The sequence below is a fragment of the Mirounga angustirostris genome, unplaced genomic scaffold, assembly GCF_029215605.1.
Source record: "Mirounga angustirostris isolate CCGP_5_RB_7025 unplaced genomic scaffold, mMirAng1.0.hap1 SCAF_1, whole genome shotgun sequence".
Classification (NCBI taxonomy): Eukaryota; Metazoa; Chordata; class Mammalia; order Carnivora; family Phocidae; genus Mirounga; species Mirounga angustirostris.
The window spans coordinates 136,690,820-136,709,403 of NW_026991709.1; the positions used below are offsets into that span (position 1 = coordinate 136,690,820).

At 35.5% G+C, this 18,584-nt stretch overlaps 1 protein-coding gene across 1 annotated transcript in view; it reads left to right on the plus strand.

Annotated features, from left to right (window-relative positions):
• UBE2E2 (ubiquitin conjugating enzyme E2 E2) overlaps window positions 1–18,584 on the plus strand; it is a 373,034-nt gene that overhangs the window by 167,387 nt on the left and 187,063 nt on the right. The window lies entirely within an intron of this gene.

Here is an 18,584-nt window from a genome sequence, read left to right on the forward strand (position 1 = left end):
TCAATTTTTATTTCCTTCTTGATTGATAATAAAATTCTTCTCTCCTGAAACTCTAAGGGCTTATCAAGCCCATAAGGAAATATATTTGGGGATCACAAAATGACCCATTGATTGAAAAGCACAGTAAAGGAGGAAGAAAGATGCCTGGATAATCCATAAAGTTGGAAAACAAATCCTTGTATTCTGGAATGATACTCATTTATGTACATATTTAATGTGATGTTTGCTAGAGCTTTTAATGCCCCAAAGCCTTACTTTTCTCAAATTTGCATATAGTATAAGTCCTGATTGCATCATAAATGTTAAGATCTCTATAGAAAGTCAAAGAAAAATCTCACAAATTAGCTGAATTTTAAGCAGAAGAGACTGCTAATCTGGATAATTCACATCTCAATAGCAGATCTCCTGGCTTAATCATACAGCTAATTGCCTCATTCCAGAGCCTGTGGCTGTATGTGCTCTCACCCAGAAAAATACATTAGAAGGACTGTTCTTGGAGATTTTGAAAATATCACCTCAGCAGAAAGAGAAACATAATGTACTTGATTTTTATTTAGCACAAAAATATGCTAATACAGCTTATTGAATGTTTGCCATTATTTTCTTGTTTGCATTTTTATTGGAAATGTGTCCTTGTTCAAAAATCATTCTAGATACTTTAAAAGGTACTCAAGAGTTATAATTTCTTCAGTTACCATGTTTTGTTTTGAGATTTTGGTCATTGAAAAAGGGTGAGACATATTTTGGTCTGTTTTTGTACACTGAAATCTTCCTATAATTAATTATGATTCATACTCAGGTGTAGGATATTTACATACTAGTGGCTATGCTCCCATCGTTAGTGATGGAGAAAGAGTTTTGAGGGCTCAGAAGACATAGCAATATAAAGAGATTTCCCTTCTTCATAACCTCAAAAAACCCGAAAATAATAAAAATAATCATTACAAAAATATTAGTAAGTTTTCCTAGAGTAAAGATGGAGAAACTTTTAAAACCTATTTTTAGACGATAAATCACATACTGCTTTATTACTAAAATAGTTGTTAACTGATAGTGCACATTTTAATTTAAGCCTTGGGTAGAGCTAGACCTTGTTTCTTTTCTAAATAATATGAACAATGTTGATCTTTCTGAGTGGGCAAAGTGCACCAGCATCTGAATCTTATAATTTAATAAATTTTACAGTTGAAAGAACATGAGATTTGATGTCATATGACTTTAACTTGGGTCTTGTGTGTTATCTTAGGCTAATTACTTAACCTCTATAAGCCTTGATTCATTCATCTGTTAAATAGGGTGAACAAATATACCTATATGTTTCAGAGTTTTTATGAGTATTAAATGACATACATACACACATGCATACAGAGTAAGGTGTACACGTTTCATAAATTGCAAACTATCTTCCACCAGATGCTACTGCTTCTACCATTACTCAGTAATATTACTGACAATAATAACATACGGGATTATATAGTTCCAAATTATTTTAATACTGTCATTGACCACTCTGCTCTAATCAAAAAGGATGAGTGCTAGGGAAGCTTTATAGCGTCCTCTTAATTTTTTCTCTTGAAGTGAAAAAAACTGAGTCAGATGGGCAGGTGCTGTGTTTTTATGCCAGAAAACCTGTCCTAAGGTCCCCCCTCCCCATCACTGATTGGGAACATCAAAATCTCTTTTTAGTCCTAATAACTTTCACGGCTCCTGAGAAAAAAATATGCAATGCTGGTTACTCAAATGTCTTACAACATAACATATTCCCTGAGGGTTTTAGCCTTCCAAAGGGACAAAAATAAATATCATATTTGATTCATTACTAAGAGAGCTATTAGGTATGGAAGTTAAAAAATAGCTAAATTGAGAAAGAACTTTTTCTTCAGAGCTCTAGAAGCCCTAGACCCTTTGCATTTGGTATCCATCCAAGATACCCTGGACCAGTTTGAAAACCACTAGTTTCAGAGAGCCTTCCAGGGCTGTCACCTACTTCAGATTAAGGCTGAAACTATGATCTATTCAATATTCAAGAACAGCACCCACACAGAGTTAACATTGGGACTTGCTGAAGGGGGTGGGGAAGAAATAGGAATAAAGCACCAGCATCACACTCTTCCTGATCTTTTTCACATATCTCTGCTTCAGAATAAATGCTTTTATCACCTGTATAACAAAATGCATAGCTGTATTTTCCAGAGCTAACAGCATGTATACCTGTCATCACTTTTAAAATGTGCCAAAGGAGTCTTTATAAAAAGTATTGGTTTTCTCTAAAATTATCAAAGTGATTTCAGGCTTTAGTGAAATACATTTGGTTGGCACCTGGAAATGGTCCCCTTGGGTACCTAAGAACTACCCCTTCCTGCAAATGAAAACATCACCTGATATAGTTTCTAAATAGAGGTATCCATATCTGCAAAAATCACTGGCTGCCAGGAAGCTCAAAGCTAAGTTTTGTGTCCAAATGCAACTGTTTTTCTTAGCCCAATTTTCTCTCACAGCGCTTGTTCTTCCTTTCATTACATAGTCCTGTTTTCTATCTTTAAATTGTTTTATTACATATGGTTTTAAACTTGTAATGGTAGCATGATTTTAACAGTTTTCAGTATTTATCTTTGTTTTAATTACTGTCGTGTATGCATTTCCTTTTCACAGAAGTAACAAAATATAAATTACACAGAACAGACATTTGAACAAAAAGTCATGTATTTTCTTTAGAATGAGTGCTAATGGGAGGAATATTTAACAAAGAGGACAAAGAATAGTTAAATTCCTGAAAAACTGAAACTGAGTCTCAAGTAAGTGGAATGTGACCTTATACTTACCTATTCCAAACCACTAGGTAATCCTTAACTACCTAAGAATAATTACCACACATTTTTCAAAGAAATTAAAGCTGTACAAGTCTGCGCTTCATTGCCATTCTTGATAATCTTGATTCACAATCATTTATGGAGTAAATACTATAAAACTATTAGTAAATAAGGACTGCTTACACTGTTTAAACGATATTTCTCAATACTTGCCTGGTTCTGTAATTACATTGTAATTATTTTTTATTGTTGACAGTATAATACGTAGCATGTTTGATAGGTGGAATTCTCAACTGCTGGTCTATTTTAAAATATTGGTGTTTGAGGGATATTCTGTATGCCAATGAATAGTTTTTTCTAATAGATTTCTAGTCATAGAGAATGCTGTTAATTTTAGGACATTAGAGGACAAAAGGTATCTTACGTAAAAACCTTATTTACAGATACATTTTTACTAAAATGTAAACTAATCTTAAAGAAAAATGTCTGAGGAATTGTAAAGCTTTTAATAATACCTTAAAAATACTTGTAATATTTCTTCATTTTATTGAAAGGCTATATGTTAATACTGTAATATCACCTCCCATTCTATTTATTGAAATACCGAGCTAGTATTCTTGAAAGAAAATGGACATACACTAAGAAGGCAAAGATCAGAAGTGGTAGATTATTTTCATCATTGGATTTTGGTGTCTGTTATTTTATTGCCAATATTAAATTGACTCCTAAAACGTACAAAACTTTTTAGAGAATATGTGACATTCCCTTGTTACAGTCATTTTGTTAGTTCCTTTATGCCATTTAGTAACACCAAACAGTGTTATCTCTATTAACCCAAAAAAACAAATCACTTCTTTAGGAAAAAGGGAAAAATTATTCAAGAGATACCAATTGAGTTTATCTCCGATGTTTGTTTATTCAAGTACTCCTTGTAGTCAGCTTACTTTAAAAGCTCTATGTATTTTATTTTAAACTGTGCTCCAGGGCAAAAGCAAAAGCAAAATTTCTTCTTTTGGGACACCTAAATATTTTTTATCTTATCTTTGATTTTTTTATTGAATGTTTTTTAATTGAATGTACACATTTTTATTTCACAGAACTGAAATTTTGGGTATAAAATCCCAAATTGAATTAGGTGCCTAATTCATGCTTTTCTCATTTTTAAGTCCTCTTAAATAAGTTTTTTTTTCTTTGAAACTTTTATACCAAAACTCAAAGTTCTAAAGCATGTTCCTTTGCCAGAGTATGAATTGGAAAATGATTGAAAGAACAAATGAAAGGAAAAAATACAAACCCTTAGAGGCTTTTTGATCTATAAATATGTCACTGTTCCCCACATTCAACTAATTAGAGATTCATTTAACTTATCACATATCCATTACAATTCAGTTACTCCTGGGCAGTTAGAAGAGTGAATCAGAATAGAACCGAATATAAAAGCCTTAGAAATACAGAGAAGAACATATGGAAATTTGCTATAATAAAAAAGGTGGGAAATCCTTAGTGAGTTATATTTTAAGGACATAAAACTGCAAGAAAACCTTGAACTTTTGTCAGTAATTTTATTTTAGTAATAATGCTAGTATTGGGATTTAAATTTTTTTAAATGTTTATGTATAAAAGTAAATAAGCATGTTATCAGAATCCAGGATACTCAGTGTACTAGAAAGTTGCAAATATAAAATTGACCTCACTCATATGAGGAATTCTTAATCTCAGGAAACAAACTGAGGGTTGCTGGAGTGGTGGGGGTTGGGAGGGATGGGGTGGCTGGGTGATAGACACTGGGGAGGGTTTGTGCTGTGGTGAGCGCTGTGAATTGTGCAAGACTGTTGAGTCATAGATCTGTACCTCCGAAACAAATAATACATTATATGTTAAAAAAAAAAAAAAGGAAGAAGATAGCAGGAGGGGAAGAATGAAGGGGGGGAAATCGGAGGGGGAGATGAACCATGAGAGACGATGTACTCTGAAAAACAAACAGGGTTCTAGAGGGGAGGGGGGTGGGAGGATGGGTTAGCCTGGTGATGGGTATTAAAGAGGGCACGTTCTGCATGGAGCACTGGGTGTTATACGCAAATAATGAATCATGGAACACTACATCAAAAACTAATGATGTATGGTGATTAACATAAAAAAATATAAAATTAAATTAAGGAAAAAACTCTAATGTCAAATTTGAATTGGCACTATCAATATGAGCTTATATTTTAAAAATGTATTTCCTGTTCTGCCCAAAGAAAAGGGCCAGAAGCAGGTCCATCCTAGTGGAGTTTACCTAATGCCCAGATCTTGCCCTCTACCACTACCCCCCCCAAAAAAAATGAAAGAAAGAAAAAGAAAAGAAACAAACAATAACAACAACAGAAGCCCACAAGATTCCTTGGAGAAACAGCTGATTCCAGATGTGGAGAGGAAAAGTATAAGATGAACCTGGGATAATCTTGTGCTATAAAAAGCAAGGACCAACTGAATAGTGTGCTAAAAGGGCCCAGGAGACCCACTGTCTAAATATGGGATAATTTGGAATTGAAAGGTACAATGACAAAATTAGAAGAGATAGTTAAATGTAATTGATTTAACATTGGGCAAACAAAAAAATCCATGAGTCCTTTGTAATACTGAGATAGAGCTGTCCCCAAATTTATATGCTGGCATTGGAGGTTACAATTATATCTGTTCCTTATTTGAAAATTGGTATAAGAAGGGGGAAAATTAGCTTTTAATCCTGTCTTTTCAGGTTGATGAGGGGAAACTCTTTATATAAGAGTATCAGCTAATAAATGTAAATAGTATGATAGAATGGAAAAATCACCCTTTTTCAAGTACCATACCCTATGAGTGGTACAGATCAGGTATTTTTATATCTTCACAGGTGATCTCTCTTCCTTTAGATCCCAATCCTGTGAGTGTTTTCTAGTGTTCTCCTAAGAGACAGAGCAGCTCTTGGAAGTTCTCAACTTTAAGGGGAGGTCTCAATTTCAACCTCTGCACCTTTTGTGGTCTGGAGGACACAAGTTACAGATGAGTATCAAGACCTTTCCAAGCCTCTTTGAAACATCAGCAGCCCCATAGGTTTGCCCTACCTGGCGATTTTCTGTTGAGATCCTTTTGTGTCTTTTATTAAGCATTTCTATTCTCTATTTATTCTCCTGTGTTAACAGAAGTCCTTCTGGCAAGACAGTACTTTAGTCATACTTTACACTGTGATGCCTGTGGGGATCACTGAAATAAGTGAAGCAAGTAGGTGTGAACAGTAGGGAAGTCTGGGTTTGGTGAAGATGAGAGTACAAACACTATCGAAATGCCATTATGCGGGGTGCCTGGGTGGCTCAGTCGGTTAAGTGTCTGCCTTCGGCTCAGGTCATGGTCCCAGGGTCATGATCCCTGCTAAGAGAGGAGCCTGCTTCTTTCTCTTTTTCCTTGTGCTATCTCTGTCTCTCTCTCTCTCAAATAAATAAAATCTTAAAAAAAAAAAATGCCACTATGTAACTCAGCCAATTTTTGCTAAATAGAAACCCTGGTGTAATTTTTCCAGTTATTCTTGTTTTTTAAAAAGAAGCTAGATATGTACGTTTTTGTGAGAAGTCTTCTGATTTTTAACTTTTGGCAACTCATACAATTAAAAAAAAACCACACACACAAAGACCTTAACACTGATTAGAATAAGTCTGTGGGCCAGATCTGCCAAATTTTTACCATCTTTGTAAACCAACACTTGTATTCATATTTCCAGCTCCTGGCACAGGATCTGAAATACCGTTAGGCAGCAAAAAAATTCATTGTGTTTTGATAAATTCTAAATTTTAAAACAATTCATTGTGTTTTGTATCTTTCACTTCTTTACAAACTTAAAAAATATCAGTTCTGATATTAGCTGCCTTTCTAGCTTTGTAACATATGTAAATATATAACTTTTGTTCTTTCATGAAAATTATTTGAGAAGTGTTAAAGGGACAAGGTTCAAGGTGTAGAAACTGCCTTAGAAACCTTAGAAGCTATAAATTAATCTTAAATCATTGATTAGCACTGTTTGGATTTGATCCTTCAGTTAACTAAGAATCCACATATTTCTCTGTCTTGAATATTATATGACAGCTTAGTGAACGTCTTGCAAATCTTGGTATACCGTGTTCTTAGAACTCCTTCACCTGTCAGTCTGGTAACCCAATTAAAAGAAGAAACTTAGGATCTTTTAGTATGAGTTCTTTGAAAATATACCTGGGTTCTAGAAACTGCTATAACAGTTTACTGAAGCCTAGGTTTTTGGCTATAGGTAAGTGAGTGTTATGGTTGGAACAATCTAATATTCTAGTAATCTGATTGTACCAGATGATATAATTAGGTAAGATTAATATGAGTTGTCACTATTCACTAAGATTAAGTAGAACTGGTGTTGCCTAGCTGGCTGAGTCAGTAGAGCATGGGACTCCTGATCTTAGGGTTGTGGAGTTTAAGCCCCACGTTGGATATAGAGATTACTTAAAAATCTTTAAAAAAAGAAAAAGTAAATAGAACTGGAAACAGTCCTAAGAGTAAAGAAAAAGGACAGGGGCATCTGGATGGCTCGGTCAGTTAAATGGCCGATTCTTGATTTTGGCTCAGGTTGTGATTTCAGGGTCCTGAGATAGAGACTCATGTTGGGTGTGGAGCCTGCTTGGTATTCTCTCTCTCTCTCTCTCCCTCTCCCCCCTGCTTTCTCTCTCCCCCCTCAAAAAAAAGGGGGGGGGGAAGAAAATGAAAAGGACAGATATTGTTATGATTCCACTTATATGAGGTAAAAAAAAAAATCACTAAAATGGTAGATTTTGTTATGTATGTTTCGCCACAATGAAAAACTTCATCAGTTACTCACAATAGAAAAACCAGGCCATTTGAGGAAATCATTGGCAAGATACCAAACCCAGTACACCAAATGAGAGCAAAGCCACTGTGGGTCAGAGCCATATGGCAGGGCTGTACAGTTTTAAATGCCCACCCTGTATAGGATGAGAGTTGAGCAACCAAGACACAAGAATGTAGTCCAAGGCACACCTGCCCTGGCAGGGTGAGGTCTCCACACTTGGTATTTAAGAGTGCACCTTATCGAAGCTAGGTCACAGAATTCTGAATTCCCTCATTAATGAAGTGTTTGCACTATTACACATTTGGGGGTTTAGTTGACCCATTAAAATATACTTTTCTAAATAAATTATCATTTCATTACAATTCTAATCATAGAATTTTTCTTGTGTGAAATTTGTGAAAGTATTAAATGATTCTCTAACTTTTCAGTGTTTGTTTTGGTATTTTCAACTGTTAGCAGTTCCTGATTCTCCGTCTAGAGGTTCTATAAGATAGCTCTTGTGGGAATAGTCTCTGGTGCTCCTTGTATTCATTTTTGGAGAAATAATTCTTATGAAAATGATTCAGTATTATTTGGTACAGAATTTGTTCACATGGATATATTTTTCTTTAGCTGACATATTAGTTTTGTTGGCTCTTTTTTTGGTGGGGGGGTACTGTGTGATTTAGCAGACTTCCAACAAGATTATTTGTTTTAAAACATGTCTTTTGGGCACCTGGGTGGCTCAGTCGTTAAGCGTCTGCCTTCGGCTCAGGTCATGATCCCGGGGTCCTGGGATGGAGTCCCGCGTCGGGTTCCCTGCTGAGCAGGGAGCCTGCTTCTCCCTCTCCCTCTGTCTGCCACTCCCCCTGCTTGTGCTCTCTCTCTCTTTCTGTCAAATAAGTAAATAAAATTTAAAAAACAACAACAACATGTCTTTTAAAAAACACTTTATGGTTTATCTTTGTAGATATTTTTCTACTTTGAACAGCCTACCCAATGAAAGGGTATGTGAAACACAGATTTACTGTTACTGTGGTTTTTCAGTTGTTATATATTAACAAATAACATCATTATGTGTTTGCTTTTGGCATTCACACTTACTTACCTAAATCACAGTAGTCATCTTGTTTTAATAAATTGATAAGTAATAATGTAATATACAAGTTTATATTTTAATATATAGCAGTAGTGATATAGGAACTAATACTTGATGCTTATTTATTGTTTACTTATTTATGGAATGCTATTTGCTTTACATACTTTGGAAGCATTTAATCCTCACAATAACCCAATGTGGTATATATATTATCACCATTTTGCAGATTAGAAATCTAAAGTGTTGGCATGATTGGTTACTTACCCAAAGTCATATAGCTAGCCAGTAGCTAGCTTTATCACATTCCATAGGCAGGGTTCTTTTTTACTATAAGTTAATTAATTGGTAATTATTAGAAATCAACCTGAGTTGCCAGTTAGGTTAACTGTTAGTTAAGCTGTTAATTATTTTAAAATCCTACTTCTGTAATAATCGTTAAGTTTGAAATAAATTTAGAATGTATATGTAAACCATATTTCAGGAATGTGGATACTCTATTGCCTATATATGAACATGTAAAGCACTCATCAGCAACAGGGATGATGCAAAAATTTAGAAATACGATCACTGTCCCCAGGAAGCTTAAAATTTAGTTAGATGTATCTCAAACCACCCCCTCCCCTTTTTTTTAAACCTATGCCTCTCTTGGGCAACCAACCAAACTACCATGCCTTCCTTAAATTAAAATCTCAAAATAAATTAAATTCTGGTATGTCTTACAATCTAATTCTGTTTGGTTTCTGAGTTTGTAATGGTGAAGGATAACTCATTATCCAAATATTTTTGGTCTCTAAGTTTTGGGTAGTGAGTAGTAATGAAAGTTTTAATAGCAAAGGAAAACATTTCTTTCTGAAAAAGTTTGTTCATTTCCTGAGTCAGCATAGTGTGAGTTCAGGTAGGGATAGTGTGGATTGTGAGGAATATGTGTATCACATCTTAAAATAATAAAACAATAATAAATAGAATGAAGTGGTGATTTAAGACATTTACTCCTCCATCATTGTTCTATTGTGTAACCTTTGAACATAAAGGTATTCAACAAGAATACCTATTTCACTCTAAAAATAATTATTACAGAAATTTAGTAACTAGGACGCTTGGGTAGCTCAGTCAGTTAAGCGGATGCCTTCGGCTCAGATCATGATCCCAGGTCACGATCCTGGGATCGAGTCTCGGATTGGGCTCCTTGCTCAGTGGGGAGCCTGCTTCTCCCTCTGCCTGTTCTGCTGCCACTCTCCCTGCTTGTGCTCTCTCTCTCTGTCTCTGAAAAATAAATAAAAATTTTTTAATTAACATATAATGTATTATTTGTTTCAGGGGTACAGGTCTGTGATTCATCAGTCTTATGCTCACCATAGCACATACACCCTCCCCAGTGTCCATCACCCAGCCACCCCTACCCTCCCACCCCCCTCCACTCCAGCAACCCTGAGTTTGTTTCCTGAGATTAAGAGTCTCTTGTGATTTGTCTCCCTCTCTGGTTTCATCTTGTTTCATTTTCCCCTCCCTTCCCCTATGATCCTCTGTCTTGTTTCTCAAATTCCTTGTATCAGTGAGATCATATGATAATTGTCTTTCTCTGATTGACTTATTTCACTTTGCATAATACCCTCTAGTTCCATCCACAGAAAAATAAATAAAATCTTTAAAAAAATTTAGTAACTAGATTTTGGTAATATCTTAATGTTCTGTTTGTGCTTGCTTACATTTATATATAAATAGGTAAAATAATCTAGCATATAGATACAAGTGTTGGGTATGAACAGATTTAAAGGACTTGATCCACATTACAGTACAGTTGTTTGGAGTATGTTATGGATTATGCTAAGACCAATGATAGGGTGGAAAGCCCTTTTTTGAAATAAGCTTTAATATTGTGGCCTACTGAATAATATATAATATTCTGCTAAGAATAGAATCAATTCATTCAACAAATTGAGTACCTAATATGTGCAAGACTGTGTGACTCCATCTGCAGGGTGCCTGGCCACATGAAAATTAAAATTTAGTGAAGTTTTCTACTATTCAAGAGGCATTATTTATGGTCCAGAGGCAGATGGCTTGGATTTGCACTCTGGCTCTTCCACTTACTAGCTATTCGAACTTGGGTGAACTATTTATAACATCCTTATGCCTCAGTTCCCTCATGTAGTTAATAAAAGAGAGAAGGAGGAGGAAGAGAGAGTAGAATTCTAATAGCATCTACCTTATGGGATTTTATGAAGATTAAATAAACAAATTGCATGAAGGACTTAACACAGTGCCTAGTATAATAAATGTTAGTTATTTTTATTATTTTAATGTGGAGACAGATGGTTAGAATAAATTGTACATTGGGGGGATCTTGGCCTGGTCTGGGAGGGTTAAGGATGACTTTCCTGGATATGTGATTTGGGTCTGAGAAGTGAAGGATGAGTAGTATTGACTGAGTGATTAGGGAGAGGAGTGGAGTAAGGATAAGGAGTAAGTGGAGTAAGGAGTAAGGCTGTCAACAGCAAGTATGAATGAAGTCCAGGAAAGAACATGATCAGAGTGCCTTGAGGACAACTAAAAGCCAGAAAAACTATGTAAAGATGAACCATAAGAGATGATAGGGGCCAAATTTTGTAGGGCCTTAGAAAACCTTGGAAGGGTGGTTTTAAGCAAAGAAGTGACATGATCAGATTTTCATCTTGCAAATATTACTCTGCATGTATTCTGCAAAAATGTTTTGGAATGAGGCAGGGTAGATGTGAGAAGCACAGTCAGAAGACTATTAAAAGTAAAAGATGATGGTAGCTTGGTGTAAGGTGGGAGATTTTAGAAATGGATAGATCAAAATATATTTAAAAGATAAAATAATCCAGGCTTCATGTTTACTTGGATATGAAGGATGAGGGAGAGGAAATGTCGATGAGAACTCCCAAGGTATCAGATAGAAGACAAATACATTGCAGGTAAGTCAAGAGAGTATGTTAGAATGTTCTAAGAAGTAGTTAGGGTATAGTAGAGTTTGCTCATAATAATGAGGAAGTTCTAGAAAGATGATTCCCAAGGTTTGGTCCCTGGACCAGCAGCCTCAGCATTACCTGGACACTTGTTAAAAATGTAAATTATCAAGTACTACTCTAGACCTACTGAGTCAGGAACTTTGGGTTGTGATACCCTCCAATCTGTGTTTTAACAGACCCTCAATTGACTTTGATGTGTGCTAAAGTTTGAGAACCACTTTCCTTAGAGGCACAGTGGAAAAGTTTAGGAGGAGGGACAAATGAATGGTGTCATCAGAGCCAAGGACTTGATTAGTTTTATGAGTTTTTATTAGTTTTGAGCAGGGGTCAGTAGCCAGTGTGCCAAATATGGCCCACTGCCTGTTTTTGTATAGCCCACTAAGTAAGAATGATTTTTACAATTTTTTTAAGGTGTGAAAAAAAAATCAAAAGAAAATAATACTGACAAATGAAAATGACATTAAATTCAAATTTCAGAGTCCATAAATAAAATTTTATTGGAATACACATAGATTTATACATTGTCAGTGGCTGCTTTTGCACAATGGAAGAATTGAGTATTTGTGACAGAAACCAGACAAAGCCAAAAATTCTTACTATCTGGCCTTTTACAGAAAGATTTGCTGATCCCTGCCTTAGAACATTAAAATGCACTGTATTTGGTGACAGAAAAGAGCAGCATGGGGAGTTTAATGCTCTGGGTAGAAAGTGGCTTCTGAGTCTAATGGAGGGAAATCTCAGTTTGCTTGATTTGGAGAGATGAGTGCAAACAACATGATCTTTGTTTCGTGCTGAATAGGAGCCTGCAATCCCAGAACCCACAGTTTTGCCTGAGGTAGTAACTTTCCTGGTGCTCTTTGTAATCATTTTTGGAGAAATAGTTTTATTAAAATGAGTCCATATTGTTTATTTTATACAGAGATGTTACTTGGTATTGAATGTACTGTACATAAAAATATTGTATATTTTCATTTAAAGGTGTAAGTGATTATCTGAAGCCCTCAAGCATGTTCACCATGATTATGCCTTTATGGCTTGTTTAGAACTGCTTTAGAATCAGTTTTATCATGGACAAAAGTCAAATTTTGGAAATTTTTGCTTTTATTAATGGTGGATAAGCTCATTGTAAACCAACCTTTTTGCTAAGAACAACTAGAAAAACTGGGCAAAACAAAATCTATTTGCAGGCATTGGAGAACTAGTAAGTTAGTAAGTGCTTGAGGGGCCAGGAACCCAGAAAATGGGTTGCGGGAGGAGCTCGACATTTGGTACAATTCCTTACCCTTGGTCATTTGCCTAATTCTCAGCAGAGCTAAGAATCTGAGCCGAGCTTCTGGTACTCTTTTGGGGCCAGAGGTTAAAAATTGGAATCCAGAGATTGTCAAGAAGGAGAGGTCCAGGCAAATACCCAAGGCTTTCATTTGAGACCACAGGGTAGAATAGCACTTGGAAGGTCTATAGTCCAGTCTCCAGTCAACCCAATCCTTCACTGGATTAAGGTTATCTGCCATAGAATTGCTTCAATCTAAATGTTATTACACTGGACTCTTAATCAGATAAAGCAGTTGAGCCCAACTGTTAGGGCCTTGATTATCTGGGAATAATAACCAAACCCATGGAAAGGAAAGTCCCCCACTTCTTAAATAACAGGAGAGGAGAGAAAGACCGTTTATGTGAGTAAACCTGCTTCTTCTGGTGACATGAGGGTTAAGGGTGGGCAATCTCTAAGAAACCTAAGAATGGTCAGGAGGGACTGCTGGTTTTTTAGATGATGTGTTTGAGCATTGCCTTGATCCCTCACAACTTTCCCCTTAGGAACAAACCAAACAACAGAAAATGGGGGGCCAGGCAGCAGCTAAATCTGGATTCTAGTGAGGTCATTTGTTCCTTTGAGGTAGAGTCCCAGTACCTAAGAATCCTCTGCCTTGGGGTATGAAGGGTAAGAAGAGAGGCAGTTGGTGTCTGTTTATCTCTGTAAAAGTGCTTGAGTTGTTTAAAGCATGTAAGTAGGTTATGTTTATAAATTATCCAGGCTATCTGAGAAGCATTTTACAACAGTAGTCACTATGTATTGGGTGAATGGGAGTAAAATTAATTTCTCTGACTAGAATTCTGAGTTTAGTTATTCTTCTGGTTTGTTGCATCCTCACCCAGATTCTCTCCATAGTCCACATTTAGAGAGTAATACCTCTTTTGTTTGTTTATTTTTAAGAGTGAATCCAAAATCTTCTTTAACTTCTAATGCCTAGAAGGAGATGGTCTAAGTTTTCTTTCTGTTAACTATGTTCTCTGGTGATAAAAAACTAGAAGGGAGAATCTGGGTGTTAGTGCTCTCTTCTGTCTATCCACATGACTAGTAACATAGGCAGGTGTGTGAGAATTATTTCAGAGCAAAGGGGAAAACTTTAAAGTAAAATTAGTGAATGTTTTCAATTTGATTATAGCTTCACTAAGTGCATAAGTGAATGTAATGAAACCAAGTTTCATGCAATGCAATTAAATCACCTTATCTACTACCATATTTGTTATCCAAATTGTATTGGTAAATTTGGAAGATTTTCTTACATTGTTACGTTATGGATAATGTGTGTTTAAATTGATCATCACTTCTGTGTTTTGAGGAATAGTTCTTTTTGATGACTGTGCTTTTTAAAACTTTTCAATGTATTTCCTGTGCTTAGTCATTTCACAAATGAGTATAATGGCTGTAATTGTAATAATTTCTTCTGGTGTATGGCAAAATTTAATCTTTGCCTATGAATTTATAGACAAACATTTCCAGAAGGTAGAATATCTCAAGATTTGGCTTACAACTTGGAATTTGGGCCCAAATCAAGCTTCTTGCCTTCATATTTTCAGGCATTTATAAAACAGAAAAATCTCAATTAGACTTTATCCTGACGTCTCATGGCATAAGAGAATAGCAGAATTTAATGGAAAGAGTGTGGTTTTAGGAATCCAGGAGATCCTTATACCTGAGTTAGGGTCCTAGATCTGCTCTTTTCTATCTGTATGACCTCAGGGAAGTTACTTAACCTTTCTGTGCCTCAGTTTCTCTATAAAATGAAGATAATAGTAACTTCTTCATAGGAGGAGTAAATAAGATAATACTATATGTAAGGTACTTTGAACAATGCTTGGCACACAGTAAGCACTCAGTAAATGATAGTTGCCACTATTCCCGATAATAATTAAAAAATGCCATTTTTATTACTTCATCCGTGCTGTAGGCAGGCATTTTGCTGGAGATATGGTCACAGCCCAGTTTGGGTGGATGAGTGGGAGGTAGAACAGTAAGAAATACAGTGTGATATTTGCAGTAAGTAGAGGTTTGTGCAATGTGCTATGGCATCTCATGTGAGAAGTGGCACATTACCTCATTTCATCTTACTGGCAGTTCTCCAAAGTATGATTGTTTCTACTTACAGACCCAGGGAAGGTAGTGATTGGAACCTGGGTCCTCACACCTCCAAACTTGTCATATATGATCTTGTAGTCCTATGATGAATGAATGCCAGGTAAAAGAAATTGTTTTTGCATGGTTACAGAGTATATAAAGCATTTTGTTACCCTTTGTAGGAGAATGCACAGGAAATGGAAGACCTAGTTGTCATCAAGAAGTTTACACGTATGGAATGGCTAAATAATAAGAGGCAGTGTAGACTCTATAGCAAGGTGATGACTATAGTAACTATTAATAAACTATTATTGGTAAGCCTGTCTTTTTTAACTTTGAAAAAATATACAAACAACACATTTAGAAAAGTGAGGACAAATAAATATATAGCATAATGAGTTACTATAAAGTGAATATACATTAGCTACTACCCAGGTGGAGGAATAGAACACTGCCAGCCATCCCAGAAATCCTCTACATTCCCTTTCGCAGTCATAATCGTTTCTGTCTTCCCAAAGGCAACCACTGTCCTGACTCTTATGATAGCCACTTTCTGGTTTTTCATCATAGTTTTACCATCTCACTGTGCATTATATCTGTTTTTGAGCTATGTATGTGGAATCATTCACCATATTTGGGTATCTGGCTTCTTTGTTCAGTATTATTTTTAAGATTCATCCATGTTGTATGGAGTTGTGGTTTGTTTGTTTTCTTTATGTTGTATTCTATTTGTAAATGTAACACTTTTTTGTTTATCCATTCTACTTTTGCTGAATATTTGAATGTAATGGTGTAGTGAAACTCATGATGATTGCAGGAGATGCCTTTTTTCTTTTCCATTCTCAGAGATTATTACTTTCATTCATTTGGAGGATGTATTTATCACACATATGTATTCTCTTGTGTGGTGTGAAAAGTATTCAGCTCATTTCTTCATAATTCTGTGTAGAATGATAAACACTATACATTTTTCTCCTGCATCTTTTCTTTTTAACATCAGGGTTTGAAGTATTGTAGAGCCACGTTATTAGATTATATTATTTAAATGGGCTCTGAAGAAACTTGGGAGGTAGGATTCCTCAGCATCATCTTTTTTTTTTACTCAAAATGTTTATTTATTCTTTTTTTTTTATTATTATGTAGCCACCATTTTTTGAAATTCTGATCTCATTGTCTTGATCTTTCTGCTCTTCCCAGCTTTGGAAATGGCTGAATATAAACAAGAACCTGAGCATTCAGGTCTTAGTTTCATAGGTCTTATGTGATAACATATCAAGTTATGTACTTTAAATATTGTTATATGTCACTTATGCCACAATAAAACTTTTTTTTTGTAAGATTTTATTTATTTATTTGACAGAGAGAGAGAGACAGCAAGAGAGGGAACACAAGCAGAGGGAGTGGGAGAGGGAGAAGCAGGCTTCCCGCCTAGCAGGCAGCCCCATGCAGGGCTCGATCCCAGGACCCTGGGATCATGACCTGAGCCGAAGGCAGATACTTACTTAATGACTGAGCCACCCAGGCACCCTGCCACAATAAAGCTTTAAAAGGTAAAAAAGAATTCAGGTCTTAGGGGAGACGTAATAATGACAATTTGGCATTAGAAAAGTTTGAAGACAAACTTTACTTTTTCCATTCATACTAGTGAAGAACTTCATATAAGGATGTAAAAGTGTTGTGTGCTGAAGTGAACATTTTTGTCTCACCTCTGTATTGATGTCAAAGTGATATTTCACTAGTTTTGTTTTTTATTTCTTTACCAGTAGAGTAAGTCTCCCGAAAACTATTAGAAATGCTGTCTTTCTTCCAGGAGATTTCAAGAAATTCTGAAGGCAAAGTGTTTTATAGCAGTGCATTAACATTGGTGATACATCTTATTTCTTTAAAATAGTCTGAATTTGAATCTTGAAATCAAGCCCTAGAAACACAAACTTCATATCAAATACTTTGTTAAATACTAGCATAATTATGACAAAACTAGTAGAATACAAACCTTTTCTTCTTAGATATAAATTAAAACTGTATATGATGAACTTGGAAATAAAATGAAAATGAAAATTTTAACATGTAGGGGCGCCTGGGTGGCTCAGTTGGTTAAGCGACTGCCTTCGGCTCAGGTCATGATCCTGGAGTCCCTGGATGGAGTCCCGCATCGGGCTCCCTACTTGGCAGGGAGCCTGTTTCTGCCTCTGACCCTCCCCCCTCTCATGTGCTCTCTCTCTCTATTCTCTCTGTCTCAAATAAATAAAAATTAAAAAAAAAAAAATCTTAAAAAAAAAAAAAGAAAATGTTAACATGTAAAAACCAGTTCAGTTATTTACAAAGGTATGTGTACAGCTCAATTTTCTTCTGCCAAGGAGTACCTTTATATTATAATTCGCAGTTCACTATTTACCTTATGAAATATATTTATTTACACTTACGTAATGCTAGTGTGAGAGTGGAAGAAAAAACATAGAGACAATTTCTGGACTCTTTCTCACTTTGCTGAAGTAATTGCATCCTTATTTGTCACTTGAGAATTACACTCCTTACTCTGCTGCACAGCAGGCTGCTTTTAATTACTCTCTTCTCTTGAACATTACAATACTTCAGAGCATGAAAAAGACAACACATCTCTGTCTGAACTATTACCATTCCATTGATAAAACACTGAAAGAAATATAACTGTCATATATAAGTTCAATAAAAATGCTGCTGATAAAGTCTTATGCAGCCCCATTAATATAGTTTTGCAGAGATTCTGAGCTTATATTTTGCAAAATAAAAAGATTTGTAAGAATACCCAAATTAGGGAATCATGTTCCTGTTAGGGAAAAAAAAAAATAAACATTCCTACAGATCAGAATTCTTGACTAATCTCTTTGTTTAATAAGCCATGTTCAGTCAAGAGAAAACAGACAAAAAGGAACAAAGTGAGCCATTTAATTTATATATGGGGAAAAATATTAGTGGATGAATTCTGTATCCTGTGGATAGAAGCATATGGCTAGCAGTTAACTCTCAAAATTCATCCTAAGATCTGCAAGTGAACAGAGAAGGGAAAAAATAAACCTGCATATATATACATATAGATTTGTATACCTAAAACCCTGTTTACATGATTTCATGCCTTTCGGTAATGTAATTTATCTACAGGAATTCATTTACTGTCCACTTAAATGGAAAACCAGATCCTCTGTTGAGTTATAGTAATCTTTAAAGCTCATATTCATCTTTGTACAGTCAAAGACCTCAGTCCTTTCCTCCTTTCATCACACTCCTTTCTCCTTCCTTCCTTCTTCTACTAGTACTTAGAACTAGTTCTGGGTGGTAGAGTTACAGCTGCAAGTAAGCCTCTGTTCTTACTCAATTTATATTCTAGTGTGGTAAGACAGGCAATAATCAAACATGAATAAGATATCAGATGTGAGTATATGCTCTGTGGATAATTAAAAGAGGTGGTTCTGCTGAAAAATGACTC